This window comes from Sciurus carolinensis, unplaced genomic scaffold (assembly GCF_902686445.1).
Source record: "Sciurus carolinensis unplaced genomic scaffold, mSciCar1.2, whole genome shotgun sequence".
Lineage (NCBI taxonomy): Eukaryota > Metazoa > Chordata > Mammalia > Rodentia > Sciuridae > Sciurus > Sciurus carolinensis.
Window position 1 is genome coordinate 198 of NW_025920484.1, and position 26052 is coordinate 26249.

At 37.5% G+C, this 26052-nt stretch overlaps 2 pseudogenes; one reads left to right on the forward strand and one right to left on the reverse strand.

The window, feature by feature from the left end:
- The first annotated feature begins 6732 nt into the window (after positions 1-6732).
- On the forward strand, positions 6733-7643 carry LOC124975777 (olfactory receptor 4C11-like; annotated as a pseudogene).
- A 5564-nt stretch (positions 7644-13207) lies between these two features.
- LOC124975775 (olfactory receptor 4C6-like) lies at positions 13208-14125 on the reverse strand (annotated as a pseudogene).
- Positions 14126-26052: the final 11927 nt, after the last annotated feature.

The window sequence follows — 26052 nt, forward strand, 5'->3', positions numbered from 1 at the left end:
TACAAACCATTCAACCAGTGTTCTACCACTGACCTGTATCCCCAGTCTCCCTTTTTCTCTTTATGGTATTTGTTATCTAGCTACTTACTTTCTGTTTTATTTATTATTTCCTATCTTTTCCCACCTTCACATAACACAATCACCAAGAAGGTAAACATTTTTGTTTATTTTGGAGGGGAAATAGAGGGCAATTTTTGAGCACTTCAGACATAGTAGAAACCCCTCCAGGAGTATAGAATTATAAAATGGAAAGGGGACTTGTACATATTTTGAGTTTTATTGTTACTTCCACTAATATTACACTCTAACAAAGAAATCCAATGACACCGCTTTGAAGTACAGGAAGTAGCAGGCATAGTGACATGTGCTTATAGTCCCAGCAACTCAGAAGACTGAGGTGGACTCATCACTGGACACCTGGAATTGGACACCAGCCTGGGCAACATAGCAAAATCACACCTCTAAAGTAAATAAATGACAAAATTTAGAAAGTGCATATTATTTGTGGTCCAAATGTTTATGTCATGAACAACTAAAAATGCCAGATAGTGGGAGAAATCACCATATAAGGTACTGGTGAATTGCTGAGTAAACCACCACTGAAAAGGGTCTGACTCCAAGAAGATGGGAATTTCACTGAAGTGACTTATTCTGTGTCTGGTTTTATTCTGGAAGTGCTTGTTGATTCTGGGCATGAGCAGGTGGGGAATCAGGGCTTTGTACTGAAGCAGGGTCATATCTAGAAAAAGAGTTGGAGCAGAGACCCCAGAAGAGCTATGGAGGAAATTTGAAGAGACACAGTATTTTTTTCCTCAACAAGATTTATAGATTTAACTGTATTTTCCCAAAAAGATACTGAAAACTAAATGCCTGTACCTATGAATATGTCCTTATTTGCAAATAATATATTTGCAAATAACCAAATAAGAGGAGGTTATTACACTGAATTCTAATCCAAGGTAAATGTGACCTTATAATGAGAAAAAATACAAACACCAAGACTAACATATGCTCAGAGAGAATGCCAAGTGAAAATGAGGTGGGGGTAGGGATGTTACTAAAGCCACAGACCTCCAAAGATTAACAGCATCCATTGGTGGTAGGAAAGAATCACAGAAAGAATCATCATACTCAGAAAGAACCTTGTAACAATAAATAAATAAATAGCAGAAGGCAAAGAAATAGAATATAACAATGAGAAGAACAGAGAGCCAAAACTCGGCTCCTTCAACAGTTTAGTAAAATTGACAATTTTCCATCAGCACAGTGGTGGTTACATGGTTCCATATATTTTTCAAAACTCATCTGTGCACTTAAAAATGCTGCATTTATTATGTATAAATTGTACTTAAAAATTCTAATTCAAAATTAAAACGTGCAAAAATACTTTTTATTTAAATCCTCTCTACTGACTTCAAAACATTTTTAAATTTATGCAGATTTTGGTAAGTCATTTTATTTTTAACTACTTGTATTATAATGCATATCATCAATATGTTCTCCAACCTTTTTATCCCTCTCACTATTATTTTCAGATACACCTGTAAAATGCTGGTCTCTTTGACCCATCCTGAAGACTGCAGTCCTTTAATAACTATGAAATGTCCTGAATGTTTTACATGGTTTTCCTTGCTGTCTGTTTATGGTTTCTTGATTCTGCGCTGGCTCCACCAGGATAGATGGGATGTGACAGTTCACATGGCAGTGGGGACTGAGTGTTAAGAGATTTCCATGCAACAAAAAGGTCTGTGTTCTGGTCCTGGGTCTTCTCTGATTGTTCTGTGCTAAATTCTGTCTCCCAGGTTATTCTAAAGTGTACAAGTTGAAATAGCACAAGACTGCCTTACAAGGTATGGTAAAATGAAATGAATGCAAAATGGTAAAACAAGAGTGAGAGAAGGATATACTGGGGATTACCTGATTCAATAAACAAAGAATTTAACAAGACTGTTACTAAGAAATTCATTTGACTGGAGAACTCTGGGGAGGTTTTGCTGAGGAGATGGTATTTGAATTGGGTGCTCTATCCAAAGAGAAGTGGAGAGTGGAGATTACAGAAGAGTTAAGTCCATCACACTCTGAGGTATGGAAGATTCAGGGAATGAGCCTGTGGGTGTATTTATGAGGGTAGAAAATTTAGACATGATTGGAGCATGTATAAGGGGAAGCATTGGGAGGATAAAGGACAAGTAAGTGCTACAGGGAATGGGGGTTTGAAAGTCATAGCAAGCACCTCAACTATTGTGTTTGAATAGCATAGAAACATTTTTATTGCATATATTAATTATTGTATTTTTAATGTTACCACTTTCTCATTTAGAGAATAAGAAGGAGGCAAAAAAAAAGGGGGGGAGAGAATGTCAAAAGTAAGAAGATGGAATATCTGAATTTGGGTCCTTCTATACCACAGAACAGATATCCTAGTAAGAACCTGTAGGATCTTGAAGGATGCTAGGAATGGACACTGAAAATATGGACATTTGTGAAATTTCAGCATAAATTTCTTTTGCATGTGTGTTAATAATTCTCAATGAAAACTCACATAGGTATGCACCAAAATCACTTTAGAACTGAAGTACAAATACTATGCAAAAGGAATAATATCCGGGCTTTATGACTATAAAAATGTTCCCATTAAAGCAAATAAAATTGTGTATATGAACAAGAAATTAATTTAAAAAACAACTAGAGATAAACAGCAGAATGATTAATTGAGGGAAAGGAGCAGAGAGTGGAGAGAGGGAAGGGGAAGGAGAGGTACTGGGGTTTGAATTAGAACAAGATATATTCCATGATTCTACAATTATGTCAAAATGGATTCTATGGCCATGTATAACTAAAAAGAACCAATAAGTAAAAGTAGATGAAAGATCTTTAGTTTTGCAATCTCTTACAGAGAGCTGTTGAGAAAGAGCAAATCTGGTCCTTCTCTTAAGAAAGGAAGTAGCAAGTCTGAAATTGTAATGGATCATATTTTGCATCCCTGCAGGCTGCAGGGCCAAGCTGTATTTTATTGGTGCCACAGTGAAATCACTTTTTTGTGTTTCACCAAGTTTTTAAGTGCAGGGGACAGAAAGAGAGATATCTTAACTTGAACTCTGAAATTTTTCTGGAGATAGAGTCGTCATTATATATAAGCTCTTCAAAGTGCCCTCAAACATAACCTGTTAAATACATTAAATAACTGGACAATTTTGTTCCTTGTGCTGAGTAAATCTTAATAAAAGCTGATCTCATGCTTAATGCTTCAGATTTTATAGGTTACCAATGACAAGGTATCCAAACTTCATAATCTGGCTTTCATGAACTGTTACTAGAATGACAAATTGCTTTCAAAGCTTTTGTACTGTATCTTTGGAGTCTGGATTACTAGAGATTTTGTACTGATGTATTAGTTCAAGATTTTTCCTACTCATTTACATTAAAATTTGGTTTGATTGGCCTCATCCTAAATTTGCCCACTCTTTTGATTGTCATATCTCTGAATTCTACCCTTCTCCACAACAAAAGAACTGTATTGACTTTTTCTCTCATCATGGGTTTCCTATTGTCAAGATATTATAAACTTTTAATTCATTTCCTTTTTATATGTATTAAAAAATATTAGGTGCTGCCATTCCTAGCTTCAGAGGATATCTACTTTTTCTAATATCAATCATATGGTGGCTTAAATGATTGATAAATATATCTACATTTAATTTAGTACTCATAAAAGTTGATAAGACCAGGTGAACATTTTTCCTATTTCTCTCAGAAGTTTTAGATAATTTTGATTCAGGAATTCAAGCAAAAAACTTTTATAGAAAAATGGAGATTAACTACAAGTGTTATAATATTTTAAAACAAAGAATTATGTTAAAATGGGAAAACTGGCAAAGTGGAAAACATCACAGTAAAAGAGAAATAATAGAACACAGACCAAAATCAAATTTAGAATTTATAACTAAGAAATATAGTTATTTTTGTTAGTTTAATATCCACTCATGTAAAGTATTAAAATTTCTAATAATAATCTGACAAAAAGTTCAAGAATATTATAAGAGTAATAATTTAAGGAAATGCATGTGTACAAATGTAAACTTTATTGATGAAGAGTATATGACTATAATGAAATATAATTTTATTTCTGTTAGGCTGTTAAGATGATAATGTCACAAAATAATACATTTCTGGCATGCTTTTCAAGTTTTCTGAAAAATAATCAACATTGAAACACATTTCATATTTGTACATAAAATAAGGATACAGAGATATGCACATTTGCAAATAAAATTGTGAATGTCTCTGTAAGTAGATATAAAAAATAAAAACACTTATTTATGGAGAGTGAGCCTATAGATGTAAAGGACTTGGAATGAAATTTTTATTTCAGTACTAAGTATTAATCCAGTGGTACCCTATTATTGAGCTGCATTCCAGCTCTTTTTAGTATTAGTTTTGAGATAGGGTCACACTAAGTTACCCAGGCTGACCTTGACCTTGGCAATCCTCCTCAGTCCCCTGATGCACTGAAATTAGAGTTGTGTGCCACCATTCCCAGCAATATTTCAATTTTTCTTCTCAAATTCCTCAGTTTACTTTGAATATTTCATCATAACATGATTTATTCTATAATAAATGTAGTGAGTGAGTACAGTGATACAAAATGTTCAAAGTAGAGTTTACAATAGATATTAATAACAATGATTATCTGTAGCATTTGTGCAATAATATTGCACTTGGAAAAGTATTATTATCATTTTTCCAGGAGATAAAAGTCAAAGTAAAAGTTTTTCAAAGATTTATACATCAAAACACTATACAATAGGTAATTAAGCTATGTTAAGTATAAAAAGAGAATATTTATTTGCATGATTCTAAATGTAAATCATACTATAAGTGACACTGTGATTATTTTAATAATATAATTAATGAACCATGTAATCATACAATTAACAAGCTCCTGATATAGTAAAAATGTAAAATTTTATGTTGGAATTATGGAAATGTTTTTAAAGTAATGTTTTTAGAAAACAATGTTCTAGGGAATTCAGTATATATGTGTAAGAGGGGCATTATATGATTTTCACAAAGCACTTCCCAGATTATAGACCTATGAGAAAACTTATACCAGGTTAAAAATCATAGGTAGAGGAGCTGGGGAGATAGCTCAGTTGGTAGAGTGCTTGCCTTGTAAGCATAAGGCCCTGGGTTCCATCCCCAGCACACCCCCCAAAAAAAATCACAGGTAGAAAAACTCAGTATTCTAATGAAACATTTTTTGCTTCATTTAGTTATTCATTTATTATTCATTGTATACAAATGGGGTACAACTACTCATTTCTCTGACTGTACATGAAGTAGAGTAACAACGTTTGTGTAATCATACATGTACATAGAGTAATGATGTTTGTCTCATTCTACCATCTTTTTTTCTTCCCACCCCCTCCCTACCCTTCATTTCCCTCTACACAATTCACATTCCTCCTTTCTTCCCTTACGACATCCCATGCCTGCTATGTATCATGATCCACCTATCAGAGAAATCAATTGGTCTTTGGATTTTGGGGATTGATTTATTTCACTTAAGATGATATTCTCCAACTCCATCAATTTACCTGCAAATGCCATAATTTTATTCTTTTTTATGGCTGAATAATATTCAATTGTGTTTATATACCACAGTTTCTTTATCCATTCATCTATTTAAGGTCATCTATGTTGGTTCCACAATCTAGCTACTATGAATTGAGCTGCTATAAACATTGGTGTGGCTGTGTCACTGTAGTATGCTGATTTTAAGTCCTTTGGGTATAGACCAAGGGGTGAGATAGCTGACTCAAATGGTGGTTACATTCCAAGTTTTCTAAGGAATCTTCATACTGTTTCCAGAGTGACTGTACCAAATTGCAATCCCACCAACATTGTATGAAATAAATATAAGTGTATAATCAAGAGAGTAAAGAGTAGTTTCTTTCTAATATGCCCTCTTGAAGTATTATCCAAGACACTTTAGCATGCACTTCCTTAAAGTAGCATAACCATCAGTAAACGGATTTCTTAAACCAAGGTGCATTGGTAAGAGGTTGTGAAAACAGATTTTAGAGAATGTATTGAATCCAAGATACTAATGGGACAGAAGATAAAATGGACACACAAATGAGTGAAATTAACTGAGAAGAGTTTTGTTGGGTAGGATACTCCAGTATTATTAATTCTTAATGTTATGGAATAGTGTTTTAAAGATTTCAAAGTGCAGAGTTAAAATTATGATACAAGAAATATGTACATAGATGTGTTTATATAAGTGGATATGAAACCTTTTTTAAAATTTTTGAGACCAGAATAAAGTAGAATAAGTATTTGCCTTCCATTTTTGATATAGGAAGGCTGAGTTGCAAATCAATCACTCATCCAAGGAAAGAACAAATTCCGCAGATCTCAATCTAATTAAGAACCAATATAGTTGAAGGACATTTTTCTTTTATTTTCCAAATGCAAAAAAAAAAAAAAAAAAATTAGCTCCAACCCAGTGAGTGTTGGTGCCAACAGAGAAATCTAGAAGAGTTGAGAACATCACAGTCTTAATAGATGCCAGGGAATTTTGTCTCACCACAAACAAATGCACATAGTAGAATCAAAGAATTTATATATCAGCATACTGATCTTTTAAAGATGTCTGTTTTTTTTTTTTTTCTTTATGCAAGCTAAACATTTGTCAACTGCATGCTGCCCACAGGCACTCACCTGGTGATGTATAATGGCAGTGTGACTGAATTCATTCTGTTTGGACTGATACAAGATGCTGGCATGCAGAAGGCAGTATTTGGGATCTTCTTGATTCTTTGCCTCATGACTCTGCTGGGGAACTTTCTTATTGGTGACCATTAAAAGAAGCCAGACACTTGGGAGTTCCATGTATTTTTTTCCTTTTCTACCTGTCCTTTGCTGATGCTTGCTTCTCTACAACCTCAGCCCCTAGACTGATTGTGGATACCATTTCTCAGAAGAAGACTATTTCCTACAGTGAGTGCATGACTCAAGTTTTTGCAGCCCATTTCTTTGGCTGCATGGAGATATTTGTGCTCATCCTCATGGCCTTTGATCGCTATGTGGCCATTTGTAAGCCCCTGTGATACACAACCATCATGAGCCAGCGAGTCTGTGGTGTGTTGGTGATTCTGACCTGGGTGGGATCTTGCATCCATTTCTCAGCACAGATTTTCCTGACTTTGAGATTGCCCTTCTGTGGCCCCAATGTGATTGATCATTATTTCTGTGATTTGCAGCCCTTGTTGAAACTTGCCTGCATGGACACTTATGTAATAAATTTGCTAGTTGTTTCTAACAGTGGAGTCATTTGCATGGTGAGTTTCACAATCTTACATATGTCCTATATTGTTATCCTATATTCTCTGAGAAACCACAATGCAGAAGGAAGATGAAAAGCCCTTTCCACATGCACCTCCCACTTTATTGTTGTTGTCATATTTTTTTGTCCATGTATATTTATATATACTCATCTACCACCCACCTCTCCAATAGACAAGATGGTGGCTGTATTTTACACAATTGGGACACCTTTACCGAATCCTTTGATCTATACTCTGAAAAATGCAGAAGTGAAAAATGCCATGAAAAAATTATGGTGTAGCAAAGTATGACTTTACTTGATGAATGGTATATGAGAATTCTAATGTATACTCTCTCACCAGTTTAGTTTTTATTACATGTAATAGAAAGATAAAATATTAGTGATAAACAAGATCTCTGTGTATGTGTGTGTGCATAAATCATAATCTCATCCAATCCTCTGTAATATATATATATATTTTATACCTGACAAATCACAAAATGATTGTGATGTACATTTGTATATAGTAATACCTTTCCCAAATTTTAATCTAGTCCCTTTGAAAGTGGTCATAAGAGTAATCCATAAGAAACTGGACAGAGCTAAAATTGTTGTCCTGTCAACCCAAAAATTAGAGAGAATGCTCCTACAAAATGCTACTCTGGAAATTTCCTATTTCACTGAGGAAGTATGGAGTGATACATGCTCAAACTCCTATAAAAAATGAAAGTCCAATGGAAACCTATGCCTTACATAGAAAGTCTCTCAAAATTCAGTGAATAGAGATGGAGGAGGAACCCATAATTTGGATGAGTTTGAGAGAGTCAGCCAGCCTGTCTCTTGAGGTTGGAGTGGTGGCATATTTCACATTGCTCTTCACAAAAGAGAGGGAGGAGGCCCTGAGAGGGTTTGACAGCTGGAAGATGCAGAGGGAGGAGAAAGATCAATGTAAAAAAAGAAATAAGATGAAAGAAAAGTGGCAGTTTTTCCCCAGGTAGAAAGAGCTTTTTTGGTACTCATATTTGACTATATGAAAATATACAGGAAGTGATGGAGTTTCAGGATATCTCTGTGTCACTGCCCTTAGTAACTTAACTTCTCAGCTGTTCTGTTTATTTAGTTTCCAGAAATGAAGAAAGAAATGCTTATTTTTCTCTGTTAATAGTTTCTTAAAATTTTAACTTTAGATAACCTGGAAGTAATGTTCCAGTCTAATGCTTCTCACCTTTGGTCTTTTAGCATTGTATAAATGTGTTTTAAGCGCTTCTCATTTTGACATATTTTCATTTTGAAACTCATCTAATCTGTGTGCATAATGCACACTCACCCCATCCACCTCATAAACTCACAATCAAATATGGTCATGCTGTTTCTATACCTGAGCAGAGGAGTGAAACCACATTGGCACCCAGACGTACCACTCTAAGTGACTTAGGCTCATGAACAAACAGGTGATGTGCTTTGTATGTAAATGGGCATTTCTGTCAACTGAACATAAAATGTCATTGTGTTCCACAAAGACTTGCAATCACTTTGACATAGGCAATTGGTGACAGAGGAGACTTTGACATGCCAAGGAGTATATCTGTGAAAGTTCTCAGTTCCATACTGGCAAGTGGCAACTTTGTTTATACCCTTCCTAGAATAATATTCAGTTTTTTATGATTTTAGTCTTCCAATTCTGTTTTTAAACACTTGACTCTAGTCCTACAAGGGTTATTATATTTAAGTTTAACTGCATCTTACATAAGCAGGACATCATAAAATAAAACTTTATTACTTGCCTCTCTCTGATGCATCAAATAATATAGTATGTGAAAATATTTTATCAATGTCTGAATGAAAATTCAGAAAGTTTCATGAATTTTCTGTTGTTATTAGATAGCACAATCCCAATTCCCATGGATTTTGAACAAGTCCTCTATCAGAAATTTAAAACCCATCCAAATGAACCCATGTATCTATGAACCACCCTCTCTCCATCCACACTCCCCTACAGCACAACAAGGGAACTATGGTTGACAACAATTGTCTATTTCTGAATCACTAATAGGGAAGATTTTGAATGATTGCAGAACAAAGAAATAATAAATGTTTGAGTGATAGATATACCAGTTACAATGTTCTGGTCATTACACGTTGAAATATCACCTTGTACAATGTAATGCCATGAAATTATTACGTGTCAATTAAAAACACACACAAAATTTTTAAAAATAAACTAAAATGTCCAAGATGTGTTATTTTCCAACTGTCAAAATTTCCTTCCATTGAGGCACAAAAGCATTACAAAGGAAAACTGGATGGTGAAGTCTGAGTGAACAAAGGAGAGAATTATTCAGGAGGCAGAAAACTCTTGCTTGTCTTGGTTTCTTAATAAGCTGGCTCACTTGTGTATGGACGTGGCAGATTTTAAAATTCTCTTTTTTCCCTTCCTTTTTGGGATTTTTTTACCCAAGTATTTTCAAGACACCTACCTTGGTGTTTCTATTATAGTTTTTTTGATGTGAATGGAAAATGTATTCTTGTGATTCCTGGTGATGCATCCTTAAGCCTTTAAAATGTTGTGACTCTTTGGGGGCTGGTACCTAAACCACTACAATGACTCCCTTTGTCAGACCATGAATGTCTTATCCTGAGAAAGTCTATCAATATAGAAACAGTGTAGGTTGATGTCACCAGCAAACCTCATAATCACCTGATTATTATTTTTTTTTTTCCTAAATTGACCAGTGACTCTTTCTACCTAGGTGTTTCTGATTTCAGTCTCCTGAGACCATTAGTGGGGAAGCTTCTATGCTCTCAGAACAAACATGCAGGTACACACACACACACGCACACACACACAAACACACACACACACACATCCATTTGAAGTGAGCAGCAGGCACATCACCACAAGGGTTTTCCAAAGCTATTTTCACAAACCATTTTCCCACTTTACACATTGACCAAGGGTTTAAATTCTTCTCCTAGTTTTGCAAATTCATACCTGCATAAGGTCCTTTGGTATGGACATAGGCAGTGTGATCTGGACACACTTTGTAATTTCACATGCACTATGTCTAGTCAGACTTTAAAATTTTACATATTAAAACATGAGAAGTGTTGGTTCATGAATGACTTGTTTATATCAACAGTGGATCTTGAGAAAATTCATTTTCATTTAGAAAGGGGCAGTACATTATTTTAATGCAATAATCATTTCTTTGCATTCACTGTAAAGATACCTTTTAGAGACAAACTTTTGTAAATTTAAACTTGTCTGAAAATGGAAAACTTCTAAGCAAATTGAACAAGGACAAATTTTAGAGATGAAGAGGAAAGCTGAGGTGTGGGTGGATGAAAATGATGTTTGAAGATCAGTTTCCAACTGGGTTAGAAGAAGTCAAGGTGATTTCATAAAATACCCAAGGCAGCTCCAGTAGAGTCATTTTGTGATCTTTATGGTGAAAAGGGCCATTTTTATTTCCCTATCTCTACATTTAGGTTTGAGGATTCTTTTCAAAATAAATTAATTAATAAATAACCTTCAGGATTTAGGAAAGAATTAGGAAGAATCATTACTTACAGTGTCAACAGATAATAGGAAAGAATAATTTTGAAGTAATTTCAGCACCAGTCACTTCAAATAACTGGGTGACAGAGGGGCGATGTAGACCCAAGAGGGTGGCTGTTGATCATGCTATTTTGGGGCACACTGCAAAAATCAGTCTCCATCCCCTTACTCTACCTGTGAACCAGAGGAGTCCACTGCCTTAGAAGGTAGAAGGTTAGTACCTGAATAAGCAGTACAGGGCTTCAGAATGAGAAGAACATCTTGCCTCCTAAGACTACCCTGGCCTCCAGGCTTGACTATGATATCAAAAGGCTTTCTCACTTTCATCACAAGAGAAAAGGAATTTAGGTTTTCACACAGCAAATCCTACCTTTTTGAAGTGAATAAGTTTAATAGGAATGATGAGCACCAGCGACTGACAAAAATGATGAAAAGGAGATGGCCACATGAAGATTAGTGGGATAAAAATGCCAGAGAGAGAAAGGTCTGACTCTGACACAGGAATGACTGGGGCATTGTCAAGGAACTATATAAGATCAGTGAGTTGAATATAAGGATCCATTTAGAGAATGGAGAGAAGAGGGATCTCAAATGCAGGCAAGGTATTGTCAGTACATCTGTGTTCAGCCCTTCTTGAAACCCCAGAGGAATACAGGCTATTGTTACTGCTTTAAAGTGATACAAAGTTAAAACATTCTTTCATATGGTGTGCTATACAAGAGTTGAGCATTGTCTTTCCAAGTTCTGCAAAGGTTTTGTATTGAGCTTCCATTTTTCTCTTAACTTTCAATTGTAGAGTTCACTTTGGAATAACTTCTTGAATACTTCAGAGTACAGTATGACTTTATGTTTATTTATTTTTTCCATTTATTAACAGCAAAGAAAAAATTCCACAAAAATGTGATTATTGTGATTTTTATGAAAACCATAAGATGGTTTTAATTATTATAATAATGTGAATATTATAAAGGATCTTAAAGTTCTTACATTTATATTTATATAATCTGATAGGATTAATGACTGTATAAAGATCAATAGAATAAAGAGTATAATATTAGCTTTAGTTTTACATTTCTTATTTTACAGTTGGAAGTTTTCCTGACTAGGTAATCCTGGTATCAAACTTGAATCACTTGTCCTGATGAACTCTCAATGGAATAAAAATCAGCTGAGCCTGCTAATAGAATTCTTCTCAGACTTACTCAATATGAAGTAGCTTCCAAAATGATAGCCTTCCACCTCCATAAACTTGTTCTATTGGTTTCTCTGTTTATTTTTCTCTGTTACTTAATCATTGTCTTCTTTTTCCCCCTAACTATATGCATTCTGTTATTTTTTTAAATGGTTCTTGTCTTTTATAAGCATTTATCAGATAGCTATTAAAAGTCTAGTCAGGTGGGGCATGGTGGTACATGCCTGTAATCCAAGTGGATCAGGAGGCTGAGACAGGAGGGTTGCAAGTTCAAAGTGAGCCTCAACAACTTAGTGAGACACTAAAAACTTAGTAAGGCTCTGTCTCAAAAACAACATAATAATAAAAAAGACTGGAGATGTGGCTCAGTGGTTTAGCTTCTCTGGGTTCAATCCCTGGTGAAAAACAAACACACACACACACACACACAAAAAAAAAAAAAAAAAAAAAAAAAAAAAAACAACAAGAGAAAACTAATAGGGGACCAAGAATAAACAAATGCAAAGTTCATCTCTCATGCATATCCATCCCTGGGGCAGGGGTGCAAATAGATAGAAAATAGTGAAAGTCAATTGTGGTCATACAAGGTATTTTTACTTTTGATCAGAGTTACTGATGCAGTGAAAGTGTTGGGTTGGAGAAGCAGGGAAGGAGGAAAGGCTTCTACAACTGAACCATGGGGTTTGGTTTTCTTAAGCCAAACCTTAAGATAAGGTTTAATTTCTTAACCGAGGACAGAAGTCAGAGAGAAATGACAACTGGAGGAAGATGAGGGTTCGTTTTCAGACAGAGAAGCAAAACCCTAAGTAGAGGAAAGAGTTGCACAGTTTTTTGAGAGAGGGGAGGGCTCACAATGTGCTGGGAGGGGTAGAGGCAGTAGCAAGATGGATCAGAAAATTCCAGGGCAGGGTGAGGGGATTCTAAGGTAATGGAAAACGAAGCAGGACATCAAGCAAGAGGGCATCACAAACTCCATGTTGCTCACATCATAAGATACAACACAGATTTTTAAACTTTTTTAAATTTCAAAGTTCCCTTGTGAGAATGGACAACTTAATTCTCACCCATTTGTGAAACAACCACTAGTCCTTCTGGGAAACAGGAACGGTTCTTATCATGAGAGTTAGCTGCCAACTGAAGTACCCTGCTTCATCCAAAGTTTCTTCATGGCAGTTTTCACCTCTGTGTTCCTTAGTGTGTAGATCAAGGGATTCAGCATGGGAGTGATGATTGAATCAGACATGACCATCACCTTGTCTATAGCCACAGGTCTCACATACAATAATATACATGGCATGAAGGACAACATGACCACCGTGAGGGGGAGCCACAGGTGGAGAGGGCTTTGTGCCTCCCTTCAGAGCTGTAAGATTTCAGGGAGCAGAGGATGGCTACGTAGGAGGCAATTAGGATGAGGAAGATGGCCATGCACATCACCCCACTGTTGAGGATGACTAAGAGACCCAGAGTCCAAGTGTCCATGCAGGCAATTTTCAGTAAGTGAAACAAGTCACACATAAAGTAATCTATGACATTGGGGCCACAGAAGGGTATTCTGTACATGAAGAGAAGCTGTATTGTTGCGTGCATGGATCCGCCCACCCAGGCCCCTCCCACCATCAGGCAGCACACTCCAGGACTCATGATGCTGTATAGTGTAGGGGCTTGCAGGTGGCCATGTAGCAGTCACAGGCCATCACGATGAGCAGGATGATCCCCACACCACCAAAGAAATGCTCTGCAAAGAGCTGGGTCATGCAGCCTGGAGGGAGATGGCAGAGCTCTCAGAGAGGGAGTCCACGATCAACTTGGGGGCAATGAAGGAAGAGTAGGTGACATCCAGAAAGGACAGGAAGGTGAGAAAAAAGTACATAGGTGACCTCGGACTCTGACTTGTAATCATGGTCTCCACAATGAGTAGACTTTCCAGCACTGTGATTATATACATGATTAGGAATGCAGCAAAAAGTATTTTCCTCAGCTCCTGGTTCTCGGTAAGAGCCAAAAGGATGAAATCTGTCACATTGTTCCGATTTCCCATCTACCTGGTGTGTGTATGAGATTTTCTTGAAAGCTGGGGCACCTACAAAAAAGCAACATATGATTTACAGTTTTTTGCTGCCTGTAGCAAGGAGACCATGGGAAAGAATCGGAGGCGGACTGGGAATGAACAACTTCTTTATTTTTCTTTAGGGGTGCTTCCTTTCTTGCCTCCTTACTTGCTTCCTTGCTTGCCTCTCTTTGCCTTGTAGACGCCTTGGTGACAGCGCCAACACCAGCTCAGACTTTGGCGTTAATTGCAGGTGGAATGTGTGCATTCTGCCTGCATCGGATCCCAGAACCGCCTGCTGCCGGCCTTCACAGCTTGGGCTGTGAATCAGTCATTCATCCCGCCCATCACAGCCGGCCACTCAGGGGCACCGGATGCGTCCTCTGCTGCTGGCCACAGCATCCTGCTTCCCGGCCAGCGCCATGGTGGGGGGGGGGGTGGCTGGCATCTGCCACCACCACAGACTGGAAAGTTCCTGCTGCCCTGCCCTGCCTCACCCTCGAGGTTGCTGGGGCTGCAGTGCAAGTGCAGCCCAGCCAATCACACATAAGGGCGGGGGGGGGGGGGGTGGGGAGGAGGCCTCCCGCACCAACAGGTGGGGCGTCCTCCCACGCTCCTGCACGGCTTCCTCCCCAAACCTGCAAGCATGTCTCTACAATAGTTCAGGATTAGTTGACTTCCTAGTTGATTTCTAGGACTCCAGGAACTTGTCTATTCATTATTCATTTGTTTGCCATCCAAGAATTTGACTTTTAGGAAAATCTGCTAAATATAGAATTTATAGATGCATACTTCATTAGTGAAAGTTTACCTCATGTCTTTTCTGTTTTCAAATATCCTTTCATGTTTAATTGGTTTCTCTTCCTCCTTCTTCTAACTTAAAGATTCTTTTTAATAGTAGCCTATATTTTTGGCCACCTACCTCATTCCAAGCACTAGAATAATGATGTGATTTGCTTTATCTTTCAGATGAAGATGCTAACTCCAACAGAGTTTAGGAAACTTATCCAAGGTTGCATAGTTAGTGAGCAGTTCAGTCAAAATGTGGACTGCATGTTCTAACTCCAGACTCAGTATACTTCAACATCAGTATGCTTTCTTTGTTAGAGTTGGAGTGTTGTGCCCAGTGGCTCGAGACCCCACAAAGACCACCAGAGACCACGATCAATGCAAGCAGCAAAGAGTCATTTATTAGCAAGCTCCAGCCTGGTCCTCTGTGCATACGGTAACCGGTGACACTAAGAGGCCCCGAACCCTTGTTTAGCAGGGTTTTTATATTGAAAGGCAAGCAGTTTTACAGTGTACTTTTTAATTGTTTAACATATAAAATTGTATACAAAGCATGCTATTTTAAGTTCTGTGTCACCCTGACCTCCGAGGGGAGGGTTGTCATTATCTTTAAGTTTGCTTTTGTGCCAGCAAAGTTTGCTTTTGGGTCAGCCACCTGGCCTTTACAGATAAGATAAGAGATGAAAATTCTTTGTGGCTTTTATGAGGGGTTGAGGGCAATTTGGGAAAAGCCTCATATTTACACAAGTGCAGGCTTTTTCTATCTTTTCATTCCCTCCTCTCCAAGAACATTTAGAGAGCCAATCTTGGGTCTCCATTGTTTTAATTTTTGCTGCTTAATGGGCTGATATTGGGCCTTTAGCACCATTAGCTGTACCGTATTTATTCTATCTTTAACAAAGGCAATTAACTTATTTAAAATGCAGGGGTCAACAGTTAAAATAAGCAAAAGCAGAGCTAAGGGGCCTACTAGGGTAGAGATTAGGGAAGCAAGCCAAGGGGACCTATTGAACTACGCTTCAAATCAATTTTCTTGGGCCTCCCTCTCTTGCTTTCTCTTGGGGAGATCCTCTCTGACCTTAGCCATGGATTCCTTCACTACTCCAGAATGATTAGCATAAAACCAACATTCTTCTCCCAGGGCTGCACATAGACCTCCCTACTTACAGTCTTTAAAGGCAGGTAAATTTGGTAATTAATGAGCTCTGGAGATTCTTGACATTCCTTTCTTCCAGGGGCAGTCTCCAACTTCCAGAGGCAGATGGCTTTATGGCCTCCATTTCCTCGATTTGACCCAATCCCCTATTTCTACACTAACTACCTGTTCTTAATTCTGGCTTCATCCCCCCCTTTTGCTTTAGGAACTCCTAACTGCTGTAAGGAAAAGAAAGGGGGCGCCGATTGTTCTGGCTGCTTCAAAGCTGATAGGGGGCAGCGAGGGGCAAGCAGTTTGGAGTTCCTTTTTTAAAAATCAGGTCAATCTAGGGGTCCAAGGTAGAAGTCTGGTTGGGGAAGAGCAGGTTGTAAAATCATCTGGGGGGTGGGTACTTCTATGAGAGAAGAACAAAAAGACATGAGTACTGAAATGAGATTAGTACAAAGTAAATGTTGCAGCATCTGAAACATGCGACTGAGTATCATGAAAATGACAGAAGTCAATCTCTCACCAGGAGGTGGAAGAACTGAGAAATTGTTCCCATAGCTAGGCCTAGCAAAGACTGGAGAGGACAAGGTCTTTATTTGGGGATTTTAACATTGTCCTGGTTATCAGGAATATAAACACAACATTTAACTCTTAATGTCATTGATGTCCCCAGAAAATATAGTTAAGCTACTTAATGTCATCTCATTTTGGGACAATATCCCTTGATTGGTATAGCCTGTGTTAAGTAGAGATCTCTATATTTCTGTTACGTAGGGCTAGATAATCATACTAGCAAACATAGATTAAGCCTTCCTGTGACTGTAGGCCTTAAACTGACTAAAATCTTCTGACTCTGGCAGTTTCCCTTGATAGTTATCAGGCACATTTGCCTAAGAATCTTTCTTTTGTAGCTTCCACTCTTAATTTTAGTGGGCTAAAACAAGTGTACATCTTAAGTTACTTTTAACTATTATCTCTTTTAAAAGCCCAAGAATGGCTGTATTTTGGTTTTAACTGTTTTGCTGGGTGTCTAAGATCAATCTGGTCAATGTGACCTGTTCCTGTCTGTTAAAGAGTCAGCTGAGTTCTCACAGGGGTCACTAATAGTGAACTTAATAACAGCTTCTTAGCTCAGTTAGTGCCGTTCATTAGTCAGGGTCTCCTTGATGAGGTGGCTTCCCTTGGAAACATTAGGGATGTCTCTCTTTTTCCATGACCCTCCTCTGCAGCAGTGCACTGATTGGCTTTTTATCCTCCAGTGGCCTCATCAATCTCCTTGATCAGGAGGTTGTGTGACCTAGAGTTGCAAAGCTCCTTAGAGAAGTTCTCTTGTTCCCTGGGTTCAGGCTGACTGAGGGCAAGACCCAAATACTGGCTTTTCTTGGACTCCGTATTTAATCTCAATCTCTAAATTTGATCTTAACCATCCAGCAAGCCAGTCTCACCAGTCATAAAGTAAGAGTACTGGGCTTTAGCTTCAATGTTTATAACTTTACAGTCATTTACCCTTTTATTAAAGCACTAACACATACTATCTGTTTTGAAGATGATGGCCTATTATCACATGTTACCTAGGTTGTATGTTCTGGAAGCAGCTACTTCTGCAAAACAGTAACAGGCAACAGTTTTACAAAATGAAATTAGAAAGAGTAAAAACATATTTAGCTTGTATAATAGTTATCTTGAATTTTGGCTGAGTTCTACATTATATATCCTGTTTGAGATCACAGTAATCTTTACAACAAACATCAAACTTTTGAGCACAACTTTAAATGAGTTAAAGTCTGGCTTAATTTGGAGCCATTCTAACATGTAGCAGGGTGAGGCAGAGCCTTATCTCAGGTAAGGCAGGGCTCTTCACAAATCTTAAGTAAAATGTTCTAATCCTAAAGCTAATTTTTGCCCCTTTTGCCATGACCAGCATGACCAAATTTTCAAGTTCAGTGAGGGTCAAAGGAGTATTAGAAAATAAAGGTTTATAAGCACAGATTTTGAAGATTAAGCTGAAATCAGATGGAGTTCTGTTCTGTGATGGAAATGCAGATCTAAAGAGTTATGTTAGCAATCTTTATACATGTCTTATTATTAGGTTAAAGACTATGTAAGCATTATTCTTTGTTCTCAGGAGAGTTACAGAGACTAGAACATCTATGTAACTTTTTTCCACAACTGCAAAGTGCAATGTTAGGAACTCTGTGTAGCTCTCAAAGAAGTCCACTGTCCAAAGTTACTGTAAGGTGGGCAGGAACTAGAGAAGGGAGCTGATGAAACACTGGTTATCTAGCAAAACAATTTCTTTCTGCCCAAGAGCTGTGTGCCTGCGATCAATGTAAGAGCTGATAGGACTCCTGTACAGAGCCTCCCCAGGGAGGCTACTGCCACAGCAGTTAGGCATCTTGTGCTCCTACACAGGAACACTCCCAGGCACCAGGCATGCTACAGTCATGAGGTCAGAGACCCCAATCTCAGTCATTGTTGTCCCATTTTTGCTATTGCACATTACACTCTTTCTTAAATGTCATTTTAAGAAGTTTACATATATTGATTTCTGAGTCCATATGAACATTAGTTAACAGTGTAACATTATATCCAAAACAGGAATCAATCAAAGAAAGGCTAAGAGATCTTTTAACTTTTCTTTTGTGTAGCGAAATGCTTCTACCTTCTACGATATAAACCTTTAAACAAATCAGGCTGTCACTAACTCTTAGACATATATTTACATTTAAATTTTTATCTCAGTGAAATAAGTAACCAATTTTACATATATCTTACTGATAATAGGTCCCATAATAGAACATTAAATGATAGAAATAAATCCCCAATAAAATGTACTCTTAAATTTAAAATTACCATTACGGACAAATTTATTCTGGAGAAAAGCAGCTTGATAAATTTCCTGCTATAAAAACTTGTATACCTGGAAAATATGAACACATTTAATATACAAAGAGTGACCATTTCACAATTACCTTGACACTTTAATCTTACTAAATTAAGTCTTTAAAGAAAAATTTAGACTCTGTAACACAGTACAATACTCTTAACAGTTGTTTAACCATAATTGTATAAACCTCAATTTTTAAGACTAATTGTTTTAAAGAATAAAACTTAATAGGCACAAAGTTAAGAGTAAATTAGTGTTTCTAAGGAATCCCTGTCATTTTACCATGTTATTTTACCATGTAGGTTAAACTTTGGCTTATATCAGAACATTAGTATTTCACCTTAGGAAAAACCTTAAATAGCTTCAACTGTCTCATATACATACAACCAACTTAGGTACACACAAACTTGTTGAAACTTGTCCTTTACTTATACACAGACTTTCTTAGCACTTACTTAGACCCTCATGTATTCCATCACACAAGCACTTTCTTACCCAGAAACATTTCCTTTTCCTTTTATTAAATATATTTCCATATATAGAACCTTTTATTTTCTCTTTCCTATCTGTTGACCCCTTTTTGTTCACATTCTGAAACAACTCTTATGAAATTTTTGAATTTAGACAAATTACTCCAATTTAACAAGGTAAAATACTTTGTTGTTTCTAGTACTCTAACTGAAACACAGTGAGAGGGGAGATGGTAACTCTAAATCCAAATCTAAGAGCTCCCTGGAGATTTGCAGAACTGGAGGGGGAGCAGGGGGAAGTAGTAAGGGAGCAGATGGAACACTCACCCTCCGGGTTGGGGTTTTACCTGTTAGAACATAACTCTTAATAACCTTGTTTTTAGTAATGACACAAAGCAATTTTAAACATTTTTTAATTTACTAACCTATGAAAACACCAATAATGTTTAAATATGTTATTCCATGGAATTTAAGGACTTAAAGTTACTTGATGTTATTTAACAATTAGCATTTTAACTTCATAAATTAATCAGATGTCTCCACAAACACATTTGAGTAATCCCATACATGTTAACTCTAATTCACTTATTCTGTAAAAACCAAGATATCAGACAAGTGTCCTGAACAATATTTGCTGTCTCTTCCCTGTTGAAGAAAAGTTCTAGAAACAATTGATATTAGACATTTTATTAACATCAGTATTTTATTAGCTAGACCACCTAGAGACTTGCGAATTATTTTCAAATACATCTTACTTTTATTAGTTTACCCAATTTAAATTGAACCCTTTTAAATCACATGAATAAAAGTATTTGGATCCATTTTTAAAATTTTAATTTTATGCATGCTTATTATCTATGTCAATTTTGTCAGGTACGTATAGGCAATACGACCTTAAACAATAACACATACATATAATACAAAAGCAAAGGCCTTGTAATGATTATCTCCATTGCAATGTAACAGATGTTTAAAAATAACTTGAGTTGGATAAAAATAGAACTGATCAAAAAGAAAAAAAAATCATTAACCTAGGTATGTAGGATCAAAATTATGAGCTCAAAAATACAGCATTAAAGAAAAACAAAACAAAACAAGAATCCTAGAAAATGAGTTAGTTCTGTGTAGCACCCCAGGAGTTTAAAACGGACACCTTTTTTTTTTTTTCTTCAGATCACCCCCCCCCAGCTCCCTCTGAGACTGCTGCAGTCTACATTCCAAAGAAGGCTTCAGCAAGGCCAGGCAGTGGGGAGGGGGGGATTGCCAAGACTTTTTAATCCTTTATTTTCTGGTTGAGAAATCAGGTTAGGTTTGAATGCAGATAATCACAAAACATTATTTCTCACTACTTTTGAGGAATGTAGCTGCTGAGCTCTCCGCCTAGGGGAATTGGAGTAAACAAATCTCTCAGGAACAAGGAGAAGGACTGTAAAGTACCCTGCAATGAGTATCCCTAAGCCTAAGATCGGATTAACACAATAAAGAATTTAATATGAGACAAGAGTAAAGACTGTATGGTACAATACACAAACAGAGAGACATATAGCGTGCTAAATCAAAATTGGCTAGTTGGTATTTTCTCGACAAAAACAATTTCCGATTGCGACAGAGTCGCCAGATGCAACACAAAAGCTGCCCAGATACAACACGAAAGTTGCCAAGATGCGACAAAGAGTGACCCCGAAGGGTTGAAGGGATGTCTCCCAAGACCCTGCTGGGGTCTTATCCCGCATCTGCCAGGACTTTGCCAGCCCAGAACCAGAACCTGCAGGCAATCCAGACCAGAAAAAATGTGGCAATGCTTTACTCACGGCCAAAGGTGTCACTTATGACTCTATGATCAGGTGTCTGGGTGGACTTGGGGCATCCCGGGTGAGCCCACAAGATGTTGTGCCCAGTGGCTCAAGAGCCCACAAAGACCACCAGAGACCACGATCAATGCAAGCAACAAAGAGTCATTTATTAGCAAGCTCAAGTCTGGTCCTCTGCGCATTCAGTGACCGGTGACTCTAAGGGCCCCGAGCCCTTGTTCAGCAGGGTTTTTATAATAAAAGGCAAGCAGTTACAGTGTTCTTTTTAATTGGTTAACATATAAAATTGTATACAAAGCATGTTATTTTAAGTTCTGGGTCACCCTGAACTCCTAGAGGAGAGTTGCCATTATCTTTAAGTTTGCTTTTGTGCCAGCAAAGTTTGCTTTTGGGTCAGCCACCTGGCCTTTACAGATAAGATAAGAGATGAAAATTCCTTGCAACTTTTATGAGGGGTTGAGGGCAGTTTGGGAAAAGTCTCATATTTACACAAGTGCAGGCTTTTTCTATCTTTTCAGGAGAAATTATCCTGTTTTTTTCTTTAAAACAACCTAGCGAAATGAATTATTCTTCTTGTGCTCTTTTTCAAAAGCATATTGTTATGGTTCACATATAAGGTGTTGCCCAAAAGTTGAAGTGCCCTGCATCACAAAACTCTCTCCCTCTTGCCCCAAAACTAAGGCCTTTATTGCAAAAACCTTTGTGAGTTCAAGGAGCACTAGTTCAGGAGTCAGTAAATGGAAAGTAGATCATATTCTAGGCTGCCTTCTTAGTATAGTCTGTCACATGGCCAACTGGTGGCTTCCCCAAACTTTGCTTTCCTTCTCTGCAGTATAAGGATGGCCCAGTGAGGAGCAGCAGCAGGAGGGACTCTGTTCTTCTCCAACATAAACACTCAGTTTTTTTTTTTTTTTTTTTTTTTTTTTTTTTTTTTTACAGTGATTGCTTAGGCCTCTGGGTAAGATTTCCTTGGGGTGTGGTTCATTCATGTTTACATCATGCAAAGCTCAATGCTTTGGGTAATTTCTACACCTGTCTTCTTAAGGTGTGGATCTTAGAACAACTCCTTCTTGACACAGAACCAAATTCATGGCGTGTGACTTCTGTTGTGTGTCCTGGTCTCCCTTATCTACCAGACTGTTTGTGCTCTGTGCTTTACCCCATTGTCAGACTCACCTGCTTCTGCCAGATTCATACCCTGTTTCTTTCCACCTATGGCTTCCTGTTCTCAGGGAATGTCACTGGAACCAGACATAGAAAACCAGCTCTGTGTTCTAGTCAGGCTATGAATCTACTTTGTCACAGTCACCTGCGCATATCTCAGTGTCTGTGGGAAACCATCCTTATTTAGCAGAGTCAGACTAGGTTGAGCCATGTGATGCACAGGCCTGGTTTCTAGGAACTGCCAGGAAGTATGTGGCACTGCGTGAAAGTGGCTCCCTGTCTTCTTCTGGAATTTTCCTCCTAAGAGAATGGCTCCCCTAACTCCACCCTATTCTGTACATCACAGAAGAAGCTCCTCCCAGTCCTTACCCCCTTTTACCTGCATATTGTAAATAAAGGAGAGTTGGGAGACCTGGTTGTTGTAAAGAACAACCACCAACATCCTCCTTGGGCAGTCACCACTTTCCTCCTCCATGCCGGATGCAGCAGAGAAGATTCTGACAAGTTTCTACAGCAGTGTAATTAAAACACCATAGCTCTTATACTTGTATTGCCTCCTAATAATTAAGGGCAATGTGCAAAGGACTTTTCCTCAATTATCACAGTCTTATGAAGTATGTATCTTTATTGACTGAATTTCAAAAGCAGCAACTGAAGATGAGAGAAACTTTCACGCAGTGCCACATACTTTCTGGCAGTTCCTAGAAACCAGGCCTGTGTGTCACATGGCTCAACCTAGTCTGACTCTGCTAAATAAGGATGGTTTCCCACAGAAACTGTAACCACCTCATACTTACCAGAGTCTGGTTGCTACTTCTTTGGTAAGCAGGTTCAGTGAAACCATTAACTTGCTATATTGTCCTTTACCATGAGGACAGGGATAATTATAATTAATGCTTTCCTTCTCACCAGTCCACTTCCCTTGCTTTGCCTAAACACTGGCATTGACAGTGAGCATTTTAAAAACTTGCTGGGGCTGGGGAGATAGCTCAGCTGGAAGAATACTCGCCTCGCAAGTACAAAAGCCCTGAATTTGATCCCCAGTACCGCAAAAAAAAAAAAAAAAAAAAACTTGCTGTATGTGGCTCATTTCCTTAGCTATGAGGAAGAATTTGTAATTTAAAATAATGCCACTGTTATTGTCTCTGTCACCCCACTGCCACCAACACTAGCAGCCATTCTTGTGGATAGATTCATGACTGAATGAGGAAGTTATGTTTTCATACATAGGGAAATATTGAAAAAAAAAGATTTTAAAACTAGAACCTTCAATCTAACTTAGTACTTAATATTATGCATGTTAAAATTTTAAGGGAAATAATACATTTTATTTTTTTGGTCAAAAATTAGAGGTCAATGGTGTGGAAAGAGAGAGAGAAATTACTTTGTGGGCCTGTGTAAAGGAAAGAGAGAGATGGAAAGAAAAGCAGGAGAGAAAGATGTGTAAACAAAGGGGAAGAGAAAGAGGGTATGTGTGAAAGGAGGGAGAAAGAAAAAAGAAAGGTTAAAGTAAAATTGAAAGAAATGCAGAAAAGGGTCTCTCAGTAACCATTTTCATGTATGTATTATCTTTCTTTCTGCCTGTGAGAACTTTTGGAAATCAGACATTTTATTTTTCAATTTTTATTTTATTTTTCTCTCTTACAGGGGGTTTCATTTGAAAGGCAAATAGATAAAGACAATGTCATATCAGTACATAATGGAGTCTTAGCCACAAAGAAGAATGAAATTAAGTCATTTGCTGGTAAATGAATGGAACTGGAGAACATCATGCCAAGGGAAATAAACCAGACTCAGAAGTTAAGAGAAGAATGTTTTCTCTCATGTATGGAAGCTACAGAGAAATGAAGAAGAGAAAAATAAAGAGGAGCTCTTGACAGTAGAAGGGAGAACTGGGCAGTAGACAAAGTGCGATCAAGGGGGAAGGAGGAGGGTGAGAAAGGAGAGGAACTGCAGAATGAAATTGACCAAACTGCTAGATACATGTATGAATATGTCACCCTTCCACTTATAGGCACTGCTATAGTGCACCGATCAAAATATAAATAATGAAGAAAAATCAGTAAATTAAAGATGGGGGATCAGGGAAAGGAGGTGGGAAACTACGGGGAAATTATTTGTTATTAAAATAACAAATCATGTTACATGCACTTATAACTATGTCAAAATCTCTACAGTTATGCATAATTATCATGCACTAATAAGAAAAAGAAAGTAATCTGATCTAACACAAGTATAAGCACAAATATAAACTGAAGCCCTTCAAGTTCCTTATCCAGATAATATGTAACATTTACAGATAAAGCAAACAAGTGTTGAGTATGAATGACTGACATACTTTTGCGTAACAGGTTTATATGTACCTAAATAAAATTAATACAAAATCAATTAAATTAATCATACTTTTCAGGTAATCTCTAAGCTAAAATTCTATGCAATGACTAAACCTACCTATTAAATACTTAGATGAATAAGATGATTGTTAGAGTGGTTTTATAGATGTTCAAAAGTGGAGATTGTAAAATTCTGAGGTCATCTGTGATCATATCACATCCAAGTTTCATTCACATGAAGTAAACTTCTTCAAATAATCCAAGAAATAGGTGAAATTATTTCAGCTTGATTCTTCTAACTGTGAAGGAAAGATACGTAAGGAATGGGGGGGAAGTCATCTATCTATTCAATCTTGATCAAATTCATAGAACTAGGATATTTTTACTGCTTTCCAAGAAAGGTTTGAAACAGAAGTTTTACAACTCTCTGAGCCTAATAAGGAAATAACCTTCCTGGTCACCGAGGGATTTGCCTTCTCTCCATTTAGAAACAACTGCTAAAGTGTTAGCCAAGTAGAACCTTCACTAACGCATTTCATCTTCGCTTTCAAATTTCTGTGGTCTATTTTCAAATGAAAGCAGAATGTCTTCATTCATCCTTCTTAGGAGGCACATCAGAGTATGCTCTCTGCTCTGGGTGCTAGGCCTGGGCTGTAAGAGCATGCAGTGGCCATTGAGGAATAGTGGCACAGCACCATTTGTCACTCTGGTTGCTCCCCTTGAGACTGGTTCTACCTGAAGGAGGTGCAGATCTCTAAGCCAAGCCTTCTCACCTACCTAGGTTTCTAATATGGTATTCTTGTGGGTAGGAGTATCCCTGGGGCCAAACCAACAGGCCTTTCCACAGGCCAAAATCTATACCTCAGTATTAACCCTTTGTTCTTTAGTTCCTTCGCTGTGATCTAAACCTCAATTACATGATGGCCACAATCTTAAAGTGACTAGAATATATGAACTGGAAGGGACCTGAGTCAAATATCATGTCTATAGCCCATTTCTCTCTCAGGAGACATCCTTGAGCCCAAAAGTTGCCATTGTGATCAGAACATTTTTGTCCAGGTTTAAAAGTTATTTAAATCATTTTCAGTTAGTTAAGAATGTCACTTGCAAATAATATTTTACCATTTTCAAATGATGGTTTATAATGTTTATTCCTTCCAGTCATAAATTTGCCTAATGAAGTTATTGACTTGACATTTACTTTAAATTAAATTAAAATCAAGATATCCCATCATCAGTCATCAGTGCCTAGTTGTGATGTACCCAGCCTGTTCCTCAATTTACTGAACCACGATCCACTGTACCCCAAATCTGCTGCTG